This window comes from Syngnathus acus, chromosome 5, assembly GCF_901709675.1.
Source record: "Syngnathus acus chromosome 5, fSynAcu1.2, whole genome shotgun sequence".
In the NCBI taxonomy this organism is placed as follows: domain Eukaryota; kingdom Metazoa; phylum Chordata; class Actinopteri; order Syngnathiformes; family Syngnathidae; genus Syngnathus; species Syngnathus acus.
In genome coordinates, this window is record NC_051091.1 from 13,726,948 (window position 1) to 13,753,217 (window position 26,270).

The window sequence follows — 26,270 nt, forward strand, 5'->3', positions numbered from 1 at the left end:
CTTGGTTCAGTAAACTAAATCACAAGTATGGGGAAGACTGCTGATCTGACTGCTGTCCAGAGGACCATCATTGACACCCTCCATCAGGAGAGTAAGACACAAACAGAAATTTCTCAAAGAGCAAGCTGTTCACAGAGTGCAGTTTCAAAGCGCATCCACAAAAAGTCTGTTGGAAGGTGGAAATGTGGCAGGAAATGCTGCACAACCAAGAGAGAGTAACGCAGCCTCAACAGCATTGTGAAGAAGAGTCACTTCCAGAATTTGGGGGAGCTTCAAAGACAGTGGACTGAAGCTGGAGTCCAGTTATCAAAAGCCACTGTTCACAGACGTGTCCGGGAAATGGGCTACAATAGCCGTATTCCCATGGTCAAGCCACTTTTGAAGCGTCTGACTTGGGATATGGAAAAGAAGGACTAGACAGTTGCAGAGTCCTCTTTTCAGACGAAAGCAAGTTTTATATTTCATTTGGAAGTCAAGGCGCCAGAGTCTGGAGAAAGGCTGGAGAGGAGCAAAATCCAAGTTGCTTGAAATCCAGTGTGAAGTTCCCACAGTCAACGATGGTTTGGGGAGCCATGACAGCTGCTGGTGTTGGTCCACTGTGTTTCATTAAGTCCAGAGTAAACGAAGCTGTGTACCAAGAGATTTTAGAGCACTACATGCTTCCGTCTGCTGAAAAGCTCTATGGAGATGATGATTTCATTTTCCAGCATGATCTGGCACCTGCCCACAGTGCCAAAACCACCAGTAAATGGTGTACTGACCATGGCATTACTGTTCTCGATTGGCCTGCCAATTCCCCTGACCTGAACCCCATAGAGAATTTGTGGGGTATTGTGAAGAAGAAGCTGAAAGACACCAGACCCAACAATGCAAATGAGCTAAAGGCCGCTATTGAAGCATCCTGGGCATCCATAACACCTCAGCAATGCCACAGGCTGATTGCCTCCATGCCATGCCGCATTGATGCAGTAATCCGTGCAAAAGGATTCCCAACCAAGTACTGAGTGCATTAATGGACGTTTTCAAATGTTTGATTTTGTTTTGCTGTTATATATCTTTTTTTTACTTGGTCTGAGGAAATGTTCTAATTTTTTGAGATAGGATTTTTAAGTTTTCTTAAGCTGTAAGCCATTGTGGTAAATGGTCTTTGTTGCTTCGCCGGTCTCCAAAACACTCGGTGGATGATGGCTGGCCCAGGGAAGGTAGCACTCCAGTGACACACGGCTGATTGGGAAAAGATTTTATTCAACCGATGTCAGAGTGATGTCTCTCCAAAAGTTCGAGTGGCCCCAAAAGCAAAGATGTTCGCAGCCCCCAAAAGCAAAGATGTTCGCCCCCCTTCCTGACAGACAAGCCTATCTTATACCTGCCCAAACCGTTGATGTCATGGCTTGGAGTAACAGCTGCCGTTCGCGTTTCAGTCTACTCGTTGCAGTCAATGTCCTAAAAAGGGCATGGACAAGGGTCTTCCTGGTCACGGTCAAATGGCCCTTCCATATTCTAAGTACCTACACATTACTGAAACTAGAGCTTCTCTGTACCGCAGAAATAGCTTATAGTAGTCTCACTGCTGCTAGTTTATCACCTAAAGGCAACATACAAAGACGCATAGAATCCAAATTTCACTACATTCCCCCCTCCGGGACTTTATAATGTCCCGAAAACGGTCTAACAAGAGATGACATCGGTAAACATTCAAAAATCTTCCCCCAACCAAATTACTATTTACTAAATTACAATTTGGCCTATACCTGCACAGCCTAAATCATGCTCGAGGCATGCTACTTAAGCTTATTTTAACTAGGAAAGCTCAAACTACTTTGGTATCCAATTGCTCCCTGACAGCAATCTGAGGCCTCTCAGGAACCACAAATAAAGAAAATTGAAGTCCACATTATCCAAATGACGATAACCACCCCCCTTAGGTAATACCTCAATCCCGTCGATAATTTGTGAAGTAATGAATTTTGCGTGGCCCATTAGAAACCTCAAAAAGTTGCCGGCCCTCCCTCGAGAAAAATCCCTGCCAGTCTAATGACATGGAAAAAGAGGGAGGCCCTTTCTAACATCCCCAGTGATTCCCTCCACCTGGCGTCAGCCGGGTACAAGGAGCCCTGGCACATATCACAATCCACAAAACAGTATGAGCTCACAAAACAGTAAGGAAAAGAAATGACATGTCCACAGACTGCTAAACAGTGAGATTGTGCCGTCACATGATGTTAACATGTGACGAGGTAAATGAATGAGATAAAGTAATGCAGCATGTAGTCATCAGATAAAGTAATGAAGGATATAATATTGACGCAATATCACAGCATACTGCAACGTTGAAGCGCCCTCAGTGTTGCCCCCCTTGCATATGTAAGTGCCTGTCGATGCAAAGTCCAGTCCACTGAATGCACAGTAGTGAATAGCGCCGGGATCACTGCCCAGGGCCTGCCGTCCATCCAAAATCTTTATCTCCACTTCACCGTTCACAGGCCCCGGTCAGCGTCCAGGGGTTCTGCAATAATTGAGAGCCACTGCCAGTATTTAACGATGACAACAGCACAAAACCTTGAGTTGCAATGAAAAAAGCAGCAATGCCCAACGTAGGCCGGAAGTCCTCCCGGCCCCCTTCGGTCACCCCTAGTAGACGACATCTCCATAACCAGTCGTCAGCAAACAAAATCTTCTCTTTTGGGGTTGATTGGGGCACGGGGACGACTGGTGGTCGTCGTCTCATCGAAGTGCTTAGTAGAACCTCCGAGCGTTCCCGGCATCTACTCCTATGATCCAGAGGCCCACGTGATCCCTGAAACAAACAAACAAACAAACAAACAAACAAACACTCCCCCCACGAGTTGTGAATTATCCCCCTTATTTCTCGTCTTGTAAAAGTTCCTTACACTCATGTTTTGTTCTTCATTTGTAAGACAATTGGAAGTTTTTTTCAGCTTCATGCCCCTGGTAGGGTCACCCATGGCAAACGGGTCCTAGGTGAGGGGCCAGACAAAGCACGGCTCATCAGCCCCTTATGATGAAAAAAATTAATGGATCACGTTTTCCCTCGCCCGGACGCGGGTCACCGGGGCCCCCCTCTGGAGCCAGGCCTGGAGGCGGGGCTCGAAGGCGAGCGTCTGGTGGCCGGGCCTTCGCCCATGGGGCCCGGCCGGGCTCAGCCCGAAAAGGAAACGTGGGTCCCCCTTCCCATGGGCTCACCACCTGTGGGAGGGGCCAAAGGGGTCGGGTGCATTGCAAGCTGGGCGGCGGCCAAAGGCAGGGACCTTGGCGGTCTGATCCCCGGCTGCAGAAGCTGGCTCTTGGGACATGGAATGTCACCTCTCTGGCTGGAAAGGAGCCCGAGCTGGTGTGCGAGGCAGAAAAGTTCCGACTAGATATAGTCGGACTTGCCTCCACGCACAGTTTGGGTTCTGGTACAAGCCCTCTCGAGAGGGGCTGGACTCTCTTCCACTCTGGAGTTGCCCACGGTGAGAGGCGTCGAGCAGGTGTGGGTATACTTATTGCCCCCCGGCTGGGCGCCTGCACATTGGGGTTCACCCCGGTGAACGAGAGGGTAGCCTCCCTCCGCCTTCGGGTGGGGGGACGGGTCCTGACTGTTGTTTGTGTCTATGCACCAAACGGCAGCTCAGAGTACCCACCCTTCTTGGAGTCCCTGGAGGAAGTGCTGGAGAGCGCTCCTTCTGGGGACTCCGTCGTTCTACTGGGTGACTTCAATGCTCACGTGGGCAATGACAGTGAGACCTGGAAGGGCGTGATTGGGAGGAACGGCCCCCCCGATCTGAACCCGAGCGGTGTTCTATTGTTGGACTTCTGTGCTCGACACGGATTTTCAATAATGAACACCATGTTCAAACATAAGGGTGTCCATGTGTGCACTTGGCACCAGGACACCCTAGGCCGCAGTTCGATGATCGACTTTGTAGTCGTGTCATCGGATTTGCGGCCGCATGTTTTGGACACTCGGGCGAAGAGAGGGGCGGAGCTGTCAACTGATCACCACCTGGTGGTGGGTTGGCTCCGATGGTGGGGGAAGATGCCGGTCCGACCTGGCAGACCCAAACGTTCTGTGAGGGTCTGCTGGGAACGTCTGGCGGAATCCCCTGTCAGGAAGAGCTTCAACTCCCACCTCCGGCAGAGCTTTTCCCACGTCCCGGGGGAGGCGGGGGACATTGAGTCCGAGTGGACCTTGTTCCGCGCCTCCATTGTTGAGGCGGCCGACCGGAGCTGTGGCCGTAAGGTCATTGGTGCCTGTCGTGGCGGCAATCCCCGAACCCGCTGGTGGACACCGGCGGTAAGGGATGCCGTCAAGCTGAAGAAGGAGTCCTATCGGGCCGTTTTGGCCTGCGGGACTCCGGAGGCAGCTGACAGGTACCGGATGGCCAAGCGGAACGCGGCTTCGGCGGTTGCTGAGGCAAAAACCCGGGCGTGGGAGGAGTTCGGCGAGGCCATGGAGAATGACTTCCGGACGGCTTCGAGGAAATTCTGGTCCACCATCCGGCGTCTCAGGAGGGGGAAGCAGTGCAACGTCAACACTGTTTACAGTGGAGATGGCGTGCTGCTGACCTCGACTCGGGACGTCGTGTGTCGGTGGGGAGAATACTTCGAAGACCTCCTCAATTCCACCGACACGCCTTCCATTGTGGAAGCAGGGCCTGGGGACTCTGAGGCGGACTCTCCAATCTCTGGGGTTGAAGTCACTGAGGTAGTTAAAAAACTCCTCGGTGGCAAGGCCCCGGGGGTGGATGAGATCCGCCCGGATTTCTTAAGGGCTCTGGATGTTGTGGGGCTGTCATGGCTGACACGTCTCTACAGCATCGCGTGGACATCGGGGACAGTGCCTCTGGATTGGCAGACTGGGGTGGTGGTTCCCCTCTTTAAGAAGGGGGACCGGAGGGTGTGTTCCAATTACAGGGGAATTACACTCCTCAGCCTCCCTGGTAAGGTCTATTCAGGGGTGCTGGAGAGGAGGGTCCGTCGGGAGGTCGAACCTCGGATTCAGGAGGAACAGTGTGGCTTTCGTCCTGGCCGTGGAACAGTGGACCAGCTCTTCACCCTCAACAGGATCCTCGAGGGTGCATGGGAGTTCGCCCAACCAGTCCACATGTGTTTTGTGGACTTGGAGAAGGCGTTCGACCGTGTCCCTCGGGAGGTTCTGTGGGGGGTGCTTCGGGAGTACGGGGTACCGAGCCAACTGATAAGGGCGGTTCGGTCCCTGTATCACCGATGCCAGAGTGTGGTCCGCATTTCCGGCAGTAAGTCGGATTCGTTCCCAGTGAGGGTTGGACTCCGCCAAGGCTGCCCTTTGTCACCGATTCTGTTCATAATTTTTATGGACAGAATTTCTAGGTGCAGCCGAGGCGTTGAGGGTGTCCGGTTTGGGGACCTCAGCATCGCGTCTCTGCTTTTTGCAGACGACGTTGTGCTGTTGGCTTCTTCAGGCCGTGATCTCCAGCTCTCACTGGAGCGGTTCGCAGCCGAGTGTGAAGCGGTCGGGATGAGGGTCAGCACCTCCAAATCCGAGTCCATGGTCCTCGATCGGAAAAGGGTGGAATGCCCTCTCCGGATCGGGGATGAGATCCTGCCCCAAGTGGAGGAGTTTAAGTATCTTGGGGTCTTGTTCACGAGTGAGGGGAGGATGGAGCGCGAGATCAACAAGCGGATCGGTGCAGCGTCGGCAGTAATGCGGACTCTGTACCGGTCCGTCGTGGTAAAGAGAGAGCTGAGCCAAAAGGCAAAGCTCTCAATTTACCGGTCGATTTACGCTCCTACCCTCACCTATGGTCACGAGCTATGGGTCGTGACCGAAAGAACGAGATCCCGGATACAAGCGGCCGAAATGAGTTTTCTCCGCAGGATGTCCGGGCTCTCCCTTAGAGATAGGGTGAGAAGTTCGGTCATCCGGGAGAGACTCGGAGTAGAGTCGCTACTCCTCCACGTTGAGAGGAGCCAGATGAGGTGGCTCGGGCATCTCATCAGGATGCCTCCTGGACGCCTCCCTGGGGAGGTGTTCCGGGCATGTCCCACCGGTAGGAGACCCCGGGGACGACCCAGGACGCGCTGGAGAGACTATGTCTCTCGGCTGGCCTGGGAACGCCTTGGGATCCCCCGGGATGAGCTAGATGAAGTGGCTGGGGAGAGGGAAGTCTGGGAGTCCCTCCTGAAGCTGCTGCCCCCGCGACCCGACCCCGGATAAGCGGAAGAAGATGGATGGATGGATGGATGGATATTTCTCGTCGTGCTGTCAGTCTCGCAAGATCCCTCCTGTAGCCGAGTAACTTCTACCTGTTCAAGTTAGTCACTGTCTGAAGTCCTGTCAATCTCGTCTTTGCAATCGCTCTTTCCCAGTCCAAATATTAATTTTTCACTCCAAATTTCCTCTTTGATTCAAATTTTTCTCAGTATTCTCAAATGGGTATCAGTCCCGTCAGTTTTGTTCACCCAATTTGTTTATGTACATTATCTTTGTCTCCCCTTCAAATCACCTCACTGTTCAAATCAGTCACCCTTTTGAATGGACCTGTAATCTTCCCAAAATGATTTAACTATTCAACTCTTTTCAATATTTGTTATGCAAATTAACCCTCTTAAAATGTGTTCTCAAATACTTTCCCTTTAATAGCAGTTTTAATGCATTCATATGTTTAGAAATTTTCCCCATTCCTTGTTTCTGGTCTAGTTTCCTATTTTATTTAATTACCTTCCAAACATTTGTTGTCTATTGTGCTGCAGTCTAATCCCTATTAGCTGTATGATTTGTCATCATTCGTGCTTTTCCATTGAAACATTTTAACCGTTACTGTCGCTAGATTGTTACCACGCTTTGCATCCATTCCAGATTGTTGTCTCCCATTAACTCCTTTCCTTTCGAGATGCTTCGTCTGCTCCTTCCATCACTGCCTGTTGAATTCTGGCACGTCCTGTTAAAGCCTCAAAAATAATTGAATCCGAAAAAACATTGAATGTCACAAATAGCTTTTATATCTACTTACTCATTCAAATGTAACCCCACCCCCCTTTGACATATTCACCCAATGTGTCATTAGGCATTCAAAAAGGAACCGGCAAAATGTCCTACCACATCATCATATGCCTTGCAGCCAGTTTGTCGAACCTTTCACTCATCCAGGACCGTCATCCCCAAGTCGGTCACTCGGCAACCCCAACAAAAATCCTCGCACTCCTGCCAGTGAGCATACAGCCCCGCTGACAGCGGACACTTGTACTCACAAAAACTACACAGGCATCGAGTATCAAAATAAAAAATAGACACACAATGAATCATGGTGCCCGGGGATCCTTTCCTGAAAATCATCAATCATCATAAAAATCAAAAGGGTTAGGGTTAACATTTTCACGTGAATTCAACATAAACTCTCCAAGGCTGCAATCGACAACCTGCAAAATTAATGCAAGTTATAAAACAACCAGCAATCTGCTCCTTGGCTGGCGGTTGATGCTGCAATAAGTCAAGTGACGCACAGAAACAAAGCAAAGCAAAGCTCTTGCCACAAGCAAGCTTAAGTTTCAAATATTTGGTTGTCATCCACATCCCTCATTTTTACCAACACGTGGATTTTCCAACTCGGGGAGAGAACACTCTGGACTTGGTTTACACCAATATAAGGATGCATTCAGAGCAGCCCCCCGCCCCCACCTCGGCTCTTCAGACCACCTATCTGTTATGCTAATCCCTGCATACAGGCCCCTGCTGATCAGAGCAAAACCCACAGTGAAGCAGGTGAGGGTGTGGTCTGAGGGGGCCATGGAGGCACTCCAGGACTGCTTTGAGTGCTCTGACTGGGACATGTTCAAGTCAGCAGCAACATATGACAATCAGATCGACATTGATGAGTACGCCATGACTGTGTCAGCCTACATCAACAAATGCTCCGAGGACGTCAGCACCACTAAGAACATCATCACCCGAGCCAACCAACGACCCTGGATGACTGAGGATGTACGTCATACGCTACGAGCACGGAACTCAGCCTTCAAGTCTGGCGACAAGGAGGCACTGAGGACAGCGAGAGCCAACTTGAACCGTGCCATCAGGCTAGCGAAGCGAAGCCACAGTCGAAAAATTCAGGATTTTTTCCACGACGCCAATAACACCAGGAGTATGTGGCAAGGCATACGGGCGATCACGGACTACAACTTACCCTCCCCCCCGGTGGGTGAGGTTGCTGCTGACTTCCTGAATGGTCTAAATAACTTCTTTGGGCGTTTTGAGGCACTAAACAGCACTCCTGCAGTTAAAACTGTTCCCCACCAGGAAGAGGAGGCCCTCTGCCTTGACTCAGCCGACGTGTGGAAGACTCTGAGAAGAGTCAACCCACGTAAGGCCCCAGGCCCTGACAACATACCTGGGCGGGTGTTCAAAGAATGTGCAGGCCAGCTGGCTGGTGTCATCACAGACATTTTTAACATCTCGCTGGACCAAGCCAAAGTGCCAGTGTGCTTCAAGGCTGCCTCCATCATTCCGGTGCCGAAGAAACCTCAAATCACCTCATGGAATGACTACAGACCGGTGGCACTGACTCCCATCATGATGAAGTGCTTCGAAAGGCTGCTCAAAGATCACATCGTCTCCAGACTCCCCCCAACATTCGATCCGTTCCAGTTTGCCTACCGGCAGAACCGCTCTACTGAGGATGCCATCTCCTCCGTTCTTCACCTGAGCCTGGCTCACCTGGAGGAGAGGAACACCCACGTGCGGTTGCTGTTCCTGGACTTCAGCTCAGCGTTTAACACCATCATTCCACAACATCTGGTGGAAAAACTGGAACACCTGGGCTTCAGCACCCCCCTTCGGAACTGGCTGCTAGACTTCCTCACCAACAGACCTCAGTCAGTCCGGGTCGGACAGAACACCTCAGATGTCATCACCCTCAGCACAGGCTCCCCTCAGGGCTGCGTCCTGAGCCCCCTGCTGTTCACCCTGATGACACACGACTGCGCCCCCAGGTTCACCACCAATCACATCGTGAAGTTTGCAGACGACACAACGGTGGTGGGCCTCATCAGGGACAACAACGACCTGGACTACAGAGAGGAGGTGGAGCAGTTGGTGGGCTGGTGCAGAGGAAAACAGCCTGATCCTGAATGTGGAGAAGACGAAGGAGATCATCGTCGACTTCAGGAAGAACCAGCCTCACCACGCTCCACTGATCATCAACAGCTCAGCTGTGGAGGTGGTCAGCGGCACTAAATTCCTGGGAGTCCACATCACAGACGACCTCACCTGGACTGTGAACACCACAACACTGGTCAAGAGGGCACAGAAGCGCTTGTACTTCCTGCGGAGGATGAGGAGAGCCCACCTGCCCCCACCCATCATGAGGACGTTCTACCGAAGCACCATAGAGAGCATTCTGACAAGCTGTCTCTCGGTGTGGTGTGGAGGTTGCAGCGCCTCCGATTGGAAGAACCTGAGGAGAGTGGTGAGGACAGCAGAGAGGATCATCGGGGCTCCTCTTCCCTCCATTCAGGACTTGTCATCCCAGCGCTGCGTGTCCCGAGCCCGAAATATTATCAGTGACCCATCACACCACCACCATGGACTGTTCTCCCTGCTGCCCTCTGGGAAGAGGTTTCGCAGCATCCGCTGCAGGTCCACCAGGTTCTGCAATAGTTTTTTCCCTGCTGTCGTCAGACAGTTGAACATTCAAACGTAGCATTCCTCTGCACACTTGTAAATACTGCTTTTGTCTCCTGCACTGTTTACATACTTTATCACTGCTGCACTTTGTACTTTATAATTATCTTATTTCATATTTTTATATAGAATGTCACTTTTTAACCAGCCGAAATACCTCTACATTGTTGAAAGCCGTATGCAACGAAATTTCGTTTTGTACACACCTAGTGTTGACAAAATGACAATAAAGTTCTGTCTAAGTCTCTAAGTCTAAGACATAGTCCGTCACCCTGTCGGGTGAGTCCAGGTTTGTCATGTCATATCGTCCATCGTCCTAGTGTTTGATATTAGTCCTGTCTTGTCCATCCGTGTTACTCAAATGGGCCTTCTCCATGAACTATTTTGTTGTTCATGGTGCCTTCGATTAACCATCAGCTGTTAGTTAAGGTTATAACTCATCACTCATCAATCTTGGGTATTCCAGTCTCATGTGAGAGGAATCTTACCCTCAACTGTGACCCTTTCATACCAACTCCAAAATACTTTGGCCTTTCACACTGCCCCCGACACACATACACGTTCCTAACCACACAAGTGCCAATTCATTCGCCTTCATCGCTCAGCTCTCATTCCACAACAAACAAATTTAGTATGTGTTAGTGAGTAGGTAATCAGTGAATACTGAAGGTAACCCTTCATTTCTGGATGTTCTTCACAATTAAATAATTCATACAATCGTACCTCACCTTTACCGTAAAACTGTCAATTAAATGCCTAAAAAAATCAGTTATTTCTACTGCTGAGCCTGTTCATGGGTGAGCATGGGGAAAGATGCAGCCTCAGATGGTCCTTAAACACTTTTATCCTAATCTATCCTTCTGATCGAACAGCTGGGTAAAGATACTCAAAAGGCTCCCTCCGACAGTCTACTCCACTATATTGTTTTCACTTTGCCATGTCAATGCATTTGTTATTAGAATCCTATCACATTTGTCATCTCGTTAACTGTCACTTTGTGTGACTTTTATGCAGCATTATTCTTAACTGTCAAAAGTTTCCATGGCTGTTATTCCTTGAACTTATCGGACTTTCTGACACCAGAATTCCCAGTGAGGTGTAATTAACTTCTAATTTATTAAAGATTAAAAAGATTAAAGTCCCAATGATCGTCACACACACACCTGGGTGTGGTGAAATTTGTCCTCTGCATTTAACCCATCCCCGTGTGATTTTAATCCATCCCCTGGGGGAGAGGGGAGCAGTGAGCAGCAGCGGTGCCGCGCTCGGGAATCAGTTGGTGATCTAACCCCCCAATTCCAACCCTTAATGCTGAGTGCCAAGCAGGGAGGCAATGGGTCCCATTTTTATAGTCTTTGGTATGACCCGGCCGAGGTTTGAACCCACAACCTTCCAGTCTCAGGGCGGACACTCTACCACTAGGCCACTGAGCTTAATTAAGTCCATTGAACAATCTAGCCACCTCTTGACTGCATCCTATTGGGTCCTAATGCCCTATTTTCATCTCCAAAATGTCAATGACTAAATGTCTAATTGTTAAGCTGGATGGGCTAAATGTGATTCTACTCTTATTTCCTACAGTTTAGCCTTATCTGTTTTATCCAAATTTATCCTCTGATTATGATGCTTTTTCCTTTCTCTGTAACACTACACATTTTGCTCCTTATTTATTTATTTATCTTTTATCAAGACTCCTCAGTTGTGTCAAGCTCAGTGTTCTCCAAGCAAGCTTCCATCCACTTTGACCCAAGCTCCACCAAGTTTGATAACGCCTCAGCAAGGAGTCCGGTTTGCTTGATGCACATTTCATGTTTCATGTGTCTTTCGCAGCACCTCATTGTCAAGTTGTTGTCTTTAGTTGTAGCCTCAGAGCCAACTCATTCCTCACTCTGGATGAGTCAATTTTCAACTGAGTCCATTCTCATCTTGTAAGTTCCTTCACTCTTTGTACTCTCCTCCGAGGATGTCGTTTTCCTCCGGAGCGTTGTGCTCCCCCCAAGCACAAATATAGTCTTTCTTTGCTCTTGCAAAAGGTCAAAGGTGCCTCAGAGCCATGCACCGTTTTCTTGTTGTTCTCAGCTGTCGGTGGAGTCTCGGGATCGAGTTTCAGGGTCACTGATGGATACTGGAAAAGACAGACTGGGAAACCAAACTTAAAATATCGTCTTCCAATTAGCCATTAATTTCATAATACCTTTTGTTAATCAAACTTAAAATTCTACTATTAACAATTTAATATCGTTGAGGAAGACGGCGCCTTTCCTTCATTAGCTCTCGGATGTATTGTGATGGACCTCATTTGAACCATTTTAAAGTGGCAGATTACCCCAAACTTAATATTGCAAGTCTTAACTGTGATTTCTCTCAATTATACTGTAATTTCCAGAAGCTCATCCTATTTTCAGGCTACATTCTATCGATCGTTTTCCTGCCTTTGATTTTATGCAATCCTCTCCATCACCTTTCCTCCTTTCCTGATTTGAGCCTTCAATTTCAGATAAAGTTTCCAAATTTTGCATACGGAATGTACATTATTCATAATTAACTCATATTCCAAACATAGCATCATCTCTGTTTTGACCTCAGTACTATTGGTGTTATGCTCACTTACCTACGTATATTCCTGGACTATCTTGAATTTTTAATTCTCTGCCACTACATCGAAGGCCATTTCTCAGCTGTTCACTCTTCCCATGCTCCTGTTAGGCTCCGTTATTCGAATCTAGGATGTGATTTTCATTTGAATTTCTTACTTTTGGACCTCTAAATTGCTCCTATCGCTAATTTATTTGTACCGAGCATACTTTTACAAGGGTATTAAAAGAACCAACAGATTACTACCAAATCCAATATCTCCGCGTTGGCATCTCCTCTATTTTGGACTTACTGCTTTTGACCTTTGAGTCTTGTCACAGTTGGGCGCTGGTCACCCTTGACGGGCCAGTTTAATTTACGAGCAGGCTCTCCGTGCATACAATTCAGTCCTATGTCTAAATCCAGAGAATTCCTTTAATTCCAGCTGCCCCTGTGGCCCTACTCCGATACGTCTCTTGCTCTCATAAATTAGTGTTGACCGGTCTAGTTTTCTTTAGACACCCAAATCATCTATATTTGTTTTGTAATGGTTAGCCCTCGCATACTCCTACTCCACCTGTTAGACGGCTATTAAACATTAATTCTAAGTTCAGTCTGTGTCTCTTTGTCCTCCTGGAGAAAACGGATGTATCCGCCGTCTCAGGTTTTTTATGTAAACAGAAAATCAGAAGTATTGAGGAGAGCCCCAAAGAAACGGAGGAGTATCAATCATTTGTTTTCAATTTTGTCATCCTTTCAGCAATTTAAATTAACAAATTGGGCTTTTCTTCAGATCCAATTTCCCATTCCTCTCAGAATGCTAAAAGGAGCGCCAGCTGGCCCTAGTAGGGTCCCTCCTTATTTACGAGGGGGCCACACTCTTCTGCCACCGCTTGTTGTTGTCCCAGCATATTTTTCTTTAGATACATCTATATTGGTGTCGTATTGGTTAACACACGCATGCTCCTGTTAGACAGCTGTGGAACATTAATTCTCCTGGGTTGCAGTTACACCGGTGTACCCCCACTGTTGGTCATGCATTCTTTTGGCCCTTCAGCATTCCGTCTTCCATCATTCTGTCATAGTTCCTCTTGCTGCTGGCCGCGTAGGCCCCTAAAATGGGCACAACTCCGGCCCCGCGCGCGGCCCCGACGTCACCCGAGCGGGGAGGGTCCAGCCTTGAAACACAGTGGGCAGGTACAGGTTGGCCACCCTGCCTACCTACGTGACGATGCCGGGCGCCAGCAGACAGCGCAGCTGAGAGAGGCGTTGTACATGCCCTCATATCCTCACAACATCTTTTCGGTGGCAAGAGCAACAAATGGAGGAGCGACTATCACCTTCAAGAAAGGAGACAGTCACATAGTTACCAAAGACGGCAGCAGGTTTGACATCCATGAGAGTGATAACTTGTTTTATTTGCCAACCATTGAAAAGAATGTTATTGATAAATGTAAACAATGTGTGAGTCATGATGTGCAAACTTGGCACGAGATTTTTGGACATTGTAACTACGATGATGTACAAAGATTACAAGGTGTAGTGAAAGGTATGGAGATAAAAGGCAGTGCAGTAAAACCCGCATTCTGTGAGGTATGCACACAGGGAAAATTCACCCAGACAAGGAACAGAGAGCCAGATAGTAAAGCTAAAAAGCCTTTAGAACTAGTGCACACTGACCTAGCGGGTCCCATGCGGACACCAAGCATAGAAGGGCACAGATATGCACAGTCTTTCACCGATGACTACTCAGGGACCATATTGGTGTATTTTCTTATGTCTAAAGCAGATACAGTACAGGCTACAGAGCGGTTCTTAGCAGACATAGCACCTTATGGGGAAGTAAAATGTATCCGTTCAGATAACGGGACTGAGTTCACAAGTCGAGACTTCCAGACATTGTTGAGGATAAATAGGATTAAACACGAGACGTCTGCACCATATTCTCCCCACCAAAACGGTACAGCAGAAAGAGGGTGAAGAACACTGTATGATATGGGCAGGTGTTTTCTCATAGAGAGTAAGCTACCAGATACGCTGTGGAACTACGCTATCCAAACAGCAGCTTACGTGAGAAACAGATGTTACAATAGACGTACAAAGAAAACGCCATACGAACTGTTAAACGGCAGGGAACCAAATGTATCCAAACTACAAAAATTTGGATCTGTATGTTTTGCTTACAAACAAGAGAAAGGCAAACTAGAGTCAAGGTGCGAGCAGGGTGTGTTCGTAGGTTATGACAAAAACAGCCCAGCTTACCTGGTGTATTATCCAGATACAGAGAAGGTTCAGAAGCATAGTGAAGGAATAGGGTCAAAAGACACAAAACCCGCCTAGCCACAATAACAGATACGCTCACATCTCTTTGGATAAAGTATATAAGCAGACAAGTATATTCATGGAGTCAACCAATAAAGCAGACATAACTAGACATTCTTTGATAAAAGATAATAACAGAGGTTGCTACAACTTCACAATTCAATATGTATTTCTGTGCACTGCAAAATAAATGTCTTTTGATATGTTGCTTAAATAGCTTAATGACCCTTAAGGAACTGTGTAATGCATGCCTGATGTTTGTTCTCTGAATCATGGACACGGCCAGAGTCGTCTTGACCGTTCAGTACTTGATTATATCTCGTGTTTTGACTAAACGTCATATGTCGCCTAATGCGGGACGCCAGCTTTTCGATTACTACTGAACGCTCTGCACAGAGGGAAAGCATAGTCAGGGAACAGTAATAGATTAATGATGTTACAGCCAAAAAGCTCAAATAAATTCGTACAAAATGACAAAAGTGAAAGAATGAGGTACGACAGTATATGTGCAAGGAATGGAGCAGAATGTTTACAGGAAGGTCACTTGGAGATAAAACCAGCTGGTGCCAGAAGGAGACAGCCAAGGACTCGGCCAAAGATGATCCCCAAGGCCGAAAGACAGGATGGAAGACGGCAGCCCCCACACACACACCGAATCGTCCATACCAGCACCCACTCCCATGGAATCAAACTCTACTGCGAACTCGCCCCACCCCAACAACTCATCACCCATCAAACTCGCCCCACACCGGCATGAGCAACTGAATATAAGCAGACCAAAGAACCTTGAACGTTGCCTTTTCTGAATGGAGACTTTCTGCTCTTGAAAGGCCCAGCGCTGTATTGTACTTTCCTGAAAACAGAGCTTTCTTAACAAGAATTATGATTGAACTCAACCAACCTGTGTAAGTCTAATTTCTGCTTCAGTGTCTTTGCATTTTCCTAAATCTGAAGAAATTAAACGAGCACGCAGTGAGTGAATTGGATAACAGGTGATTGGCAATGGCTTTTGCCGTGAGGCGCAGATAGCGCTCCCTAAATTGTGGACCAAAATCCAACAAATGGTGACCATCCGACGTGATTTCTTCAGAAGGGAAAGTGCATGCTCCAGGAAGGATTCTTCCATCTCCGCTCTTGCTCAACAATATTGCAGTCCGATCAACACAAAAGGTAAGGGGGAACTTTTTTTTCAATAAAATCTCCCAGTTCAGCAATATTGTGGAGTGAAAGCGGAGTAAAATTAAAATTAAATATTAATAATTTTAGCTCTGTGTTCAGGAATTGTGGTTGTATGTATATACTACATTTATGCTTGTATGGGAACTGGTGAAAAAGTGACATTTTGTGGAAAAGAAAAGGAGAAAGGTGGTGAGGACTTCGTCTGATCAGCGAAGGAAACTCACACCGTGGAACTTGTGGGATGCCAATGGCTAGCATATGGGCACCGGAGTGGCCTCAATAGTAGACGCTTAGGGACTTTGTACTGTTGCCTAAGGCCAGGGTCGATTGGATCGGCCAGGCCACCAATACGAGTCGGGGACTCGTGAAAAAAAAAAAAGAAAAAAAAAGGTAAAGGCATCGCTGATATAGCAGGACGGATGCCTGGCGACCTCAATAGTGCGACCTTAGAGACTTATATTGTTGTCTAGGGCGAAGGGTAACTGGGTTAACCAGGTCGCTACATATTTGTTGAAGTGTGACTATGATGATATTGTGTGGAAAGCAGGCTTGGCTGTCAGATGGGACAGCGACGCAGCTGGAGAAGTGAGTGATTAGTTGTGGTGGTGCAGTTCATGGGGTGGAAGTGATGATTTGTGGTTCATGAAGAACAATAAGTTGATTTGTATAAAATTGTTGATTTATATTTGGCATGTGAGTTGGAGTCAGAAAGATGGCTTAAAAAGAATTTGATAAAGAATGTATATATAATTAGCATGAAGGTTATATCCCATTGTGTGGTGGGGTTAAACTGTAACCATTTTTGTTTTCAAAAGGGTGCGGCTCTAAAGTTTGGGCCAAACGGTCAGGTGGGCACAAATGCATATTCTGGACAGAGGTGGGGGGTTGCATTGTGCGACATGGTGGTGGCGAGGCTCTCCACACTTCGGTTGCCCCCCCCACTTGTCATCAACTGGGAAGATTGTCATGTCTATGTTGTGGGCCCGTGTGTTATCTATGTTTGTCTTTGTGTATCAGTTTGTTATAAATGATGGAATTGGGCTAAAATGTTGCACGAAGATGGTGTGCTAGACAATGGTTTATCAGATTGGCATTGTGAAATGCAAACATTAGAAATTATAGAATAATCTGAGGGTTGTGGGCAGAAACAGGTCCAAAAAGGAGAGTGCCCAGCCCTCATAAAAAATGTGAGAGTAAAAGAGAACATACATTGTAGAATTGGATAAAATTAAATCATGATTGCAGATGTTAAATGTAGGAGGAATTATTGATTGGTTATGACATAAGTCAAAGATTTGAATCACTTAGAGTAAATAAACAACAAAATAAAAACGACATTGCAAGAGGGCACTTTTTATTAAAAGAACACCAAGTAAAGTATTAAGCAGGGGCATTCGTGATTGGGATTAAATTAAGGATAAAATTAGGTCAATGATGAGAAATAAATGGTGCTCTGCACAAAAAGGCTAAAATTTTAATGAGGAAACATTTGGAGTACTTGGGTTTATTTTGTTTATTGTTATGTTTTCTTTGTGTTCTTGGGTTAGGGTTCAGGTGTTCTTTGTTATTCTCTTATCGCCTGCATTGTAAATGTTTTCTTTATGCAGATAGATTAACAGGCTAGGAATTTAGTGAGGAGATAATTGATCAATTGAGGGGGGTTAATAATTGTCCTAATTCTAGTCACATGTTTTGAGGGACCATTATTTCGTACGTGGTGACAGTGTCTAGATAAATAGACTGTTTTATCAAAAATGTGAGAGTGAAGTTTTGATTTTGATTTGATTTGTAATCTGGCATTTGGGTGCCACATTTAAGAGTCTGTGCAGGAGCATAGATTGTTTTTGTTTGTTTTTAAAGATATATTTAACAGTTTATCTCGGTGCAGTAAGGATATAGCAATTTTGAAAGACTTAAAATTAAAAGCAAAATTACATTTTAATTCTGACACATGCCAGCTAACATGAGGATGGCAAATAAATAAATGAATAAATACTAGTTCAAATGTGGCATGTGTTTTAAATTGGGCGATAAGATGTTTCAAGCACTATCATTTAGCGCTGCTGACAACAATAACATATGAGATGGTAAATCAAGGAGGAGTGTCATATTTGGAACACAGGCGCTGTATGACCTATAGATTGAACAATAACATTCACCGCATATACAACCATGTTGGTAGGTTGTTAAATTACATTACAGTTTAATACAAAGGATTTCGGAACTTTATTTGATGATAAACACTGGAACAAGGATTTTAGCTGTGTTAATGGGTCGGGTGGATGGATTACTCAGAAAAAAAAAAAAAAAGAAAAAAAAAGCATTTGATAAGGGCGGCTTGATAGTAAGATGATGAGAGTGCGCAACTGATAGGAGACAAAATGTTAATAGGAAGATTTGGGGTGTAAGGAACAAATACTACACAGGAAGACTGATAACACGAAGATAGTTTTGTGAAATTTGTGTCCCAGTGTGTTATGCCCTAGCGTGTGGCACAAGTCCTGAACTGAGTCCTCGTACTCCACTGGCTGTCTCAAAATCAACAGAGGACTGTCCCTGGTCATGAGACACCTTTGACCTTTGGGAGAACAACAGGAACTATTATCATGCTTGAAGGGGGCAAGCACAGCTCTTCACAGGACGAGAACCATACAGTTGGTGGAATACACACAGTTGCAGATCAAAAAGAAAATGGACTGAAAGAACAAAGACAAGATGGACGCATTTGAGAATGGCGGACAATCCAGCCCTGAATCATCATCATGAGAATCTAAGAGGAGAGGCTGCTAAAGACTTGCATGAGGCACATGAAGTCAAACTGGACACATTGCTAAAGACTGCTGAAGCATTACAAAGTTGGTGGAGTAGGGGACAAAAGGGATGGAAGTGTGTTTGGGTGCTGGGGCGGACATAACTGAGGAGTTTTGATAAAAGAGGGAATAATAAGGCTGCTTATTGACACTGAAACGGGGATAAAAAACAAAATACATCGATATGGACAGTGAAGATGCACTAATAATAACAAATCATACGACAGCGTGATCAGAAACTTTGGAAAGTGTACATTGATCGATAAAAATTAAATCATTTGAATCATAAATTTCTATATGTAACATAGCATTTCGAAGACATGATGAATCTAATTGAAATAATGAAATTTTATAATTGGGCCGGTGAAAATTTGGATTCGGGCAAAAGAAGGCTGAATTGCTAAACTTAATTGACCTTTATCGAAACGACAGAATTTAATTACACATCAATTGCGACTGATTTATAGGATGCATATTTGAGCTTGAAGGGGTGAGGGGCCATAAGAAAGTTGGAATTCTGTATAGTCAGCAAAATAGTAATACAGGACACTACTTAATTAAAAAAGAATACAGTAGGGCTTTAAATAACAAATACAGTGACATGACCCTTGCGACAATGGATTTAAATGGCAATTTATGATAGGTACTTGGGGTTAGGATTAACAATCCATCCATCCATCCATTACTGGTGCGGCTTGTCCTTACGAGGGTCACGGAGGATTAACAATAATAACTAGAATGTGCAATTTCTGGAGAAATTGCGTGTGAAGGCGAAATGTATGAATAACTTCTTCGGGGAATGCTGCCGAATGACGTTGAAACGTGTTGAATTACTTGAGAAATGTAGAATTTTTGGAGAATTTGTGTTGAATTTCAAAATAAAAGATGTGAAGTTTTTGGTAAGTGGGAAGTTGTGGAATAGGTAGAAAAATGATGAACAGTTGAAAGTTGGAATGGGTTGAATCGGTTGAAAAATGTAGAAATGAGAAGGGAAAAAGGAATTGGGTGTGAATTTCAAAATAAAAGATGTGAAGTTTTTGGTAAGTGGGAAGTTGTGGAATAGGTAGAAAAATGATGAACAGTTGAAAGTTTGAATGGGTTGAAAAATGTAGAAATGAGAAGGGAAAAAGGAATTGGGTGTGAATTTCAAAATAAAAGATGTGAAGTTTTTGGGAAGTTGTGGAATAGGTAGAAAAATGATGAACAGTTGAAAGTTGGAATGGGTTGAATCGGTTGAAAAATGTAGAAATGAGAAGGGAAAAAGGAAATATTGGAGAATTGGGTGTGAATTTCAAAATAAAAGATGTGAAGTTTTTGGTAAGTGGGAAGTTGTGGAATAGGTAGGCAAAAGATGAACAGTTGAAAGTTGGAATGGGTTGAATCGGTTGAAAAATGTAGAAATTAGAGTAGAAAAACGGAATTTTAGAGAATTTTGGTTGAATTTCAAAATAAAAGACGTGAAGTTTTTGGTAAGTGGGAAGTTGTGGAATAGGTAGGCAAAAGATGAACAGTTGAAAGTTGGAATGGGTTGAATCGGTTGAAAAATGTAGAAATTAGAGTAGAAAAACGGAATTTTAGAGAATTTTGGTTGAATTTCAAAATAAAAGATGTGAAGTTTTTGGTAAGTGGGAAGTTGTGGAATAGGTAGGCAAAAGGTTGAACAGTTGAAAGTTGGAATGGGTTGAATCGGTTGAAAAATGTAGAAATGAGAGGTGAAAAACGAAATTTTGTGAAATGTCGAATGTGACATTAAGAATGAATGGGGAAAAATTTGTCGGAATTCTGGGAATTTTGCGAAAACGGAAAATTTTCGGAACGAGAAAAATGGAAGCGCTCGTGTCGTGAATATTTGGAATACGTGAAAAGTGGAATGGAGTGAATCGGATGAATTTTGTGGAAGAAGAAGCGTGTCGAAAAAGTGTGGAGAATAAAATAGAAGAATAATAATAACTAGAATTTGCAATTCCTGAAGAAATTGCGTGTGAAGGTGAAGAAGAATGATGTTGAAACAAGTTGAATCGGTTGAAAAATGTAGAAATGAGAAGTGAAAAAGGAATTGGGTGTGAATTTCAAAATAAAAGATGAAGTTTTTGGTAAGTTGTGGAATAGGTAGAAAGATAATGAACAGTTGAAAGTTGGAATGGGTTGAATCGGTTGAAAAATGTAGAAATGAGAAGGGAAAAAGGAATTGGGTGTGAATTTCAAAATAAAAGATGTGAAGTTTTTGGTAAGTTGTGGAATAGGTAGAAAAATGATGAACAGTTGAAAGTTGGAATGGGTTGAATCGGTTGAAAAATGTAGAAATGAGAAGGGAAAAAGGAATTGGGTGTGAATTTCAAAATAAAAGATGTGAAGTTTTTGGTAAGTTGTGGAATAGGTAGAAAGATAATGAACAGTTGAAAGTTGGAATGGGTTGAATCGGTTGAAAAATGTAGAAATGAGAAGGGAAAAAGGAATTGGGTGTGAATTTCAAAATAAAAGATGTGAAGTTTTTGGGAAGTTGTGGAATAGGTAGAAAAATGATGAACAGTTGAAAGTTGGAATGGGTTGAATCGGTTGAAAAATGTAGAAATGAGAAGGGAAAAGGAATTGGGTGTGAATTTCAAAATAAAAGATGTGAAGTTTTTGGTAAGTTGTGGAATAGGTAGAAAGACAATGAACAGTTGAAAGTTGGAATGGGTTGAATGGGTTGAAAAATGTAGAAACGAGAAGGGAAAAAGGAATTGGGTGTGAATTTCAAAATAAAAGATGTGAAGTTTTTGGGAAGTTGTGGAATAGGTAGAAAAATGATGAACAGTTGAAAGTTGGAATGGGTTGAATCGGTTGAAAAATGTAGAATTGAGAAGGGAAAAAGGAATTGGGTGTGAATTTCAAAATAAAAGATGTGAAGTTTTTGGTAAGTTGTGGAATAGGTAGAAAAATGATGAACAGTTGAAAGTTGGAATGGGTTGAATCGGTTGAAAAATGTAGAAATGAGAAGGGAAAAAGGAATTGGGTGTGAATTTCAAAATAAAAGATGTGAAGTTTTTGGTAAGTTGTGGAATAGGTAGAAAAATGATGAACAGTTGAAAGTTGGAATGGGTTGAATCGGTTGAAAAATGTAGAAATGAGAAGGGAAAAAGGAATTGGGTGTGAATTTCAAAATAAAAGATATGAAGTTTTTGGGAAGTTGTGGAATAGGTAGAAAAATAATGAACAGTTGAAAGTTGGAATGGGTTGAATGGGTTGAAAAATGTAGAAATGAGAAGGGAAAAAGGAAATATTGGTGAATTGGGTGTGAATTTCAAAATAAAAGATGAAACGTGAAAATTTTGAATTTGGCAAGTTTGGGAATGTCCCCAATGTGATTTGAATGTGTTGAATTATGTGAATTTCAATCTGGAACAACGTAAATGTGAAATGTTGAATCTGCCATTAAGAATGAATGGGGGAAAAATTGCCGGAAATTTGGGAATTCTGTGAAAACGGAAAATTTGTGGAACAAAAAAAATGTAAGCAATGGTGTCATGAATATTTGGAATAAGTGAAAAGTGGAATGGAGTGAATCGGTTGAAGTATGTGGAAGTAGTTAATCAGCGAAAAAGTGAGCGGAAGATGTAGTATAATAATAATAATAAAGTACAGGAATAACAATAGTGTGAAGGTTACACCTTCACACTAACTAGAATGTGCAATTTCTGGAGAAATTGCGTGTGAAGGCGAAATGTATGAATAACTTCTTCGGGGAATGTAAGTGGGAAGTTGTGGAATAGGTAGGCAAAAGGTTGAAAGTTGGAATGGGTTGAATCGGTTGAAAAATGTAGAAATGAGAAGGGAAAAAGGAATTGGGTGTGAATTTCAAAATAAAAGATGTGAAGTTTTTGGGAAGTTGTGGAATAGGTAGAAAAATGATGAACAGTTGAAAGTTGGAATGGGTTGAATCGGTTGAAAAATGTAGAAATGAGAAGGGAAAAAGGAAATATTGGAGAATTGGGTGTGAATTTCAAAATAAAAGATGTGAAGTTTTTGGTAAATTGTAGAATAGGTAGAAAAATAATGAACAGTTGAAAGTTGGAATGGGTTGAATCGGTTGAAAAATGTAGAAATGAGAAGGGAAAAAGGAAATATTGGAGAATTGGGTGTGAATTTCAAAATAAAAGATGTGAAGTTTTTGGTAAGTGGGAAGTTGTGGAATAGGTAGAAAATGATGAACAGTTGAAAGTTGGAATGGGTTGAATCGTTTGAAAAATGTAGAAATGAGAAAGGAAAAAGGAATTGGGTGTGAATTTCAAAATAAAAGATGTGAAGTTTATGGTAAGTGGGAAGTTGTGGAATAGGTAGAAAAATGATGAACAGTTGAAAGTTGGAATGGGTTGAATCGGTTGAAAAATGTAGAAATGAGAAGGGAAAAAGGAATTGGGTGTGAATTTCAAAATAAAAGATGTGAAGTTTTTGGGAAGTTGTGGAATAGGTAGAAAAATGATGAACAGTTGAAAGTTGGAATGGGTTGAATCGGTTGAAAAATGTGGAAATGAGAAGGAAAAAAGGAAATATTGGAGAATTGGGTGTGAATTTCAAAATAAAAGATGTGAAGTTTTTGGTAAGTTGTGGAATAGGTAGAAAAATGATGAACAGTTGAAAGTTGGAATGGGTTGAATCGGTTGAAAAATGTAGAAATTAGAGTAGAAAAATGGAATTTTAGAGAATTTTGGTTGAATTTCAAAATAAAAGATGTGAAGTTTTTGGTAAGTGGGAAGTTGTGGAATAGGTAGGCAAAAGATGAACAGTTGAAAGTTGGAATGGGTTGAATCGGTTGAAAAATGTAGAAATTAGAGTAGAAAAACGGAATTTTAGAGAATTTTGGTTGAATTTCAAAATAAAAGATGTGAAGTTTTTGGTAAGTGGGAAGTTGTGGAATAGGTAGGCAAAAAGATGAACAGTTGAAAGTTGGAATGGGTTGAATCGGTTGAAAAATGTAGAAATTAGAGTAGAAAAACGGAATTTTAGAGAATTTTGGTTGAATTTCAAAATAAAAGATGTGAAGTTTTTGGTAAGTGGGAAGTTGTGGAATAGGTAGGCAAAAGATGAACAGTTGAAAGTTGGAATGGGTTGAATCGGTTGAAAAATGTAGAAATTAGAGTAGAAAAACGGAATTTTAGAGAATTTTGGTTGAATTTCAAAATAAAAGATGTGAAGTTTTTGGGAAGTTGTGGAATAGGTAGGCAAAAGATGAACAGTTGAAAGTTGGAATGGGTTGAATCGGTTGAAAAATGTAGAAATGAGAGGTGAAAAACGAAATTTTGTGAAATGTTGAATGTGCCATTAAGAATGAATGGGGAAAAATTTGTCGGAATTTTGGGAATTCTGCGAAAACGGAAAATTTTCGGAACGAGAAAAATGGAAGCGCTCATGTCGTGAATATTTGGAATACGTGAAAAGTGGAATGGAGTGAATCGGATGAATTATGTGGAAGAAGAAGCGTGTCAAAAAAGTGAGGAGAATAAAATATAATAATAATAATAATAAAGTAAATGGAGTAGAATAACATATGTGTGAAGGCCATCGCCTTCACACAATAACTAGAATGTGCAATTTCTGGAGAAATTGCGTGTGAAGGCGAAATGTATGAATAACTTCTTCGGGGAATGCTGCCGAATGACGTTGAAACGTGTTGAATTACTTGAGAAATGTAGAATTTTTGGAGAATTTGTGTTGAATTTCAAAATAAAAGATGTGAAGTTTTTGGTAAGTGGGAAGTTGTGGAATAGGTAGAAAAATGATGAACAGTTGAAAGTTGGAATGGGTTGAATCGGTTGAAAAATGTAGAAATGAGAAGGGAAAAAGGAATTGGGTGTGAATTTCAAAATAAAAGATGTGAAGTTTTTGGTAAGTGGGAAGTTGTGGAATAGGTAGAAAAATGATGAACAGTTGAAAGTTGGAATGGGTTGAATCGGTTGAAAAATGTAGAAATGAGAAGGGAAAAAGGAATTGGGTGTGAATTTCAAAATAAAAGATGTGAAGTTTTTGGGAAGTTGTGGAATAGGTAGAAAAATGATGAACAGTTGAAAGTTGGAATGGGTTGAATCGGTTGAAAAATGTAGAAATGAGAAGGGAAAAAGGAAATATTGGAGAATTGGGTGTGAATTTCAAAATAAAAGATGTGAAGTTTTTGGGAAGTTGTGGAATAGGTAGAAAAATGATGAACAGTTGAAAGTTGGAATGGGTTGAATCGGTTGAAAAATGTAGAAATGAGAAGGGAAAAAGGAAATATTGGAGAATTGGGTGTGAATTTCAAAATAAAAGATGTGAAGTTTTTGGTAAGTGGGAAGTTGTGGAATAGGTAGGCAAAAGATGAACAGTTGAAAGTTGGAATGGGTTGAATCGGTTGAAAAATGTAGAAATGAGAGGTGAAAAATGTGAAATGTCGAATGTCCCATTAAGAATGAATGGGGAAAATTTGTCGGAATTTTGGGAATTCTGCGAAAACGGAAAGTTTTCGGAACGAGAAAAATGGAAGCACCCTTCACGTGAATATTTGGAATACGTCAAAAGTGGAATGGAGTGAATCGGATGAATTATGTGGAAGAAGAAGCGGGACAAAAAAGTGACGGGAATAAAATAGAATAATAATAATAAACCGAATGGAGTAGAATAACATATGTGTGAAGGCCTTCGCCTTCACACAATAATAATAGAGAATGGTGTAGAATAACATATGTGTGAAGGCCATCGCCTTCACACAATTAGAATTTGTCATTTCTGTAGAAATTGCGTGTGAAGGCGTAGAGGCTGAATAAAAATTCGGGGAATGCTACAAGATTATGTTTAAATGTGGAACGTGTTGAAGTGGTCAGAAAAGGGATGAAAATATAGAAAGAATTCTGTAAAATTGGGCGTGAATTTTAAAGTTGAAAATTTGAAATTTTTCAAAAGTGGGAAGTTTTGGAATAGGTAGGCATAAGATGAACGGTTCAAAAATTGAAATGGGGTGAATCAGTGAAAAAAAAAATTAATTAGAAATTATAAGGGAAAAAGGAAATTTTGCAAAGTTTTACCGCAATGTTAAAAGTGAAAATGTGAAATTTTAATCTAGGAAGTGAAAGAAGGCGAATTGGAGGAATTATGAGGAAGAAAATGAGAAATGTTGAATGTGCCATGAAGATTGAATGGTGAAATATTGGCTTAGAATTTGTAAACATCTCGAAAACCGTACATTTTTAGAATATTTGGCATGAATATTTAGAATGTGTTAAAAGTGGAATGAAGTGAATCAGATGAATTTGTAGAAGTGGTTAAGCTAAAAAAAAAAAAAAAAAAAGAGAATAAATAAATAAAAAAAAGAGGCAGAAGAATGCAGAAGAAGTTGAATAATAATAAAGTCAAGGCAAGTCAAGTTTATTTACGTATATAGCCCATAAGCAAGTCTCAAAGGGCTTCAAATGTACAAAAATTGACCATTTAAAGTACAGGAACAATAAGTGTGAAGGCCACAATGATGATCATGACAGTAAAAATATTTCTAATTGGTTTTGATAGGTACAAAGGGGGAACATGGAAGAAGGTTTCAAAATTTGTGATTTAGAAGTGACTCCATTATCAGGAGTAAGCATTTCTTTTTGATTCTAAGAATTGGCATCAACAAAAATGAGAACGATAATCTTCAAGGTGATAGTGTAAGTGGCAGGAAGAAGCTGTGTATATTGTTTTTAAACATTATTTTTAGTATCATTATTTTTTAGGAGGGT

At 42.9% G+C, this 26,270-nt stretch overlaps 1 long non-coding RNA gene across 1 annotated transcript; it reads left to right on the forward strand.

Annotated features, from left to right (window-relative positions):
* The first annotated feature begins 1,974 nt into the window (after window positions 1–1,974).
* Window positions 1,975–10,988, forward strand: LOC119123499. Its single transcript, XR_005098090.1, has 3 exons — window positions 1,975–2,221; window positions 10,913–10,917; window positions 10,978–10,988. It is a non-coding gene; the product is annotated as an uncharacterized LOC119123499 (long non-coding RNA).
* The last annotated feature ends 15,282 nt before the right edge of the window (window positions 10,989–26,270 follow it).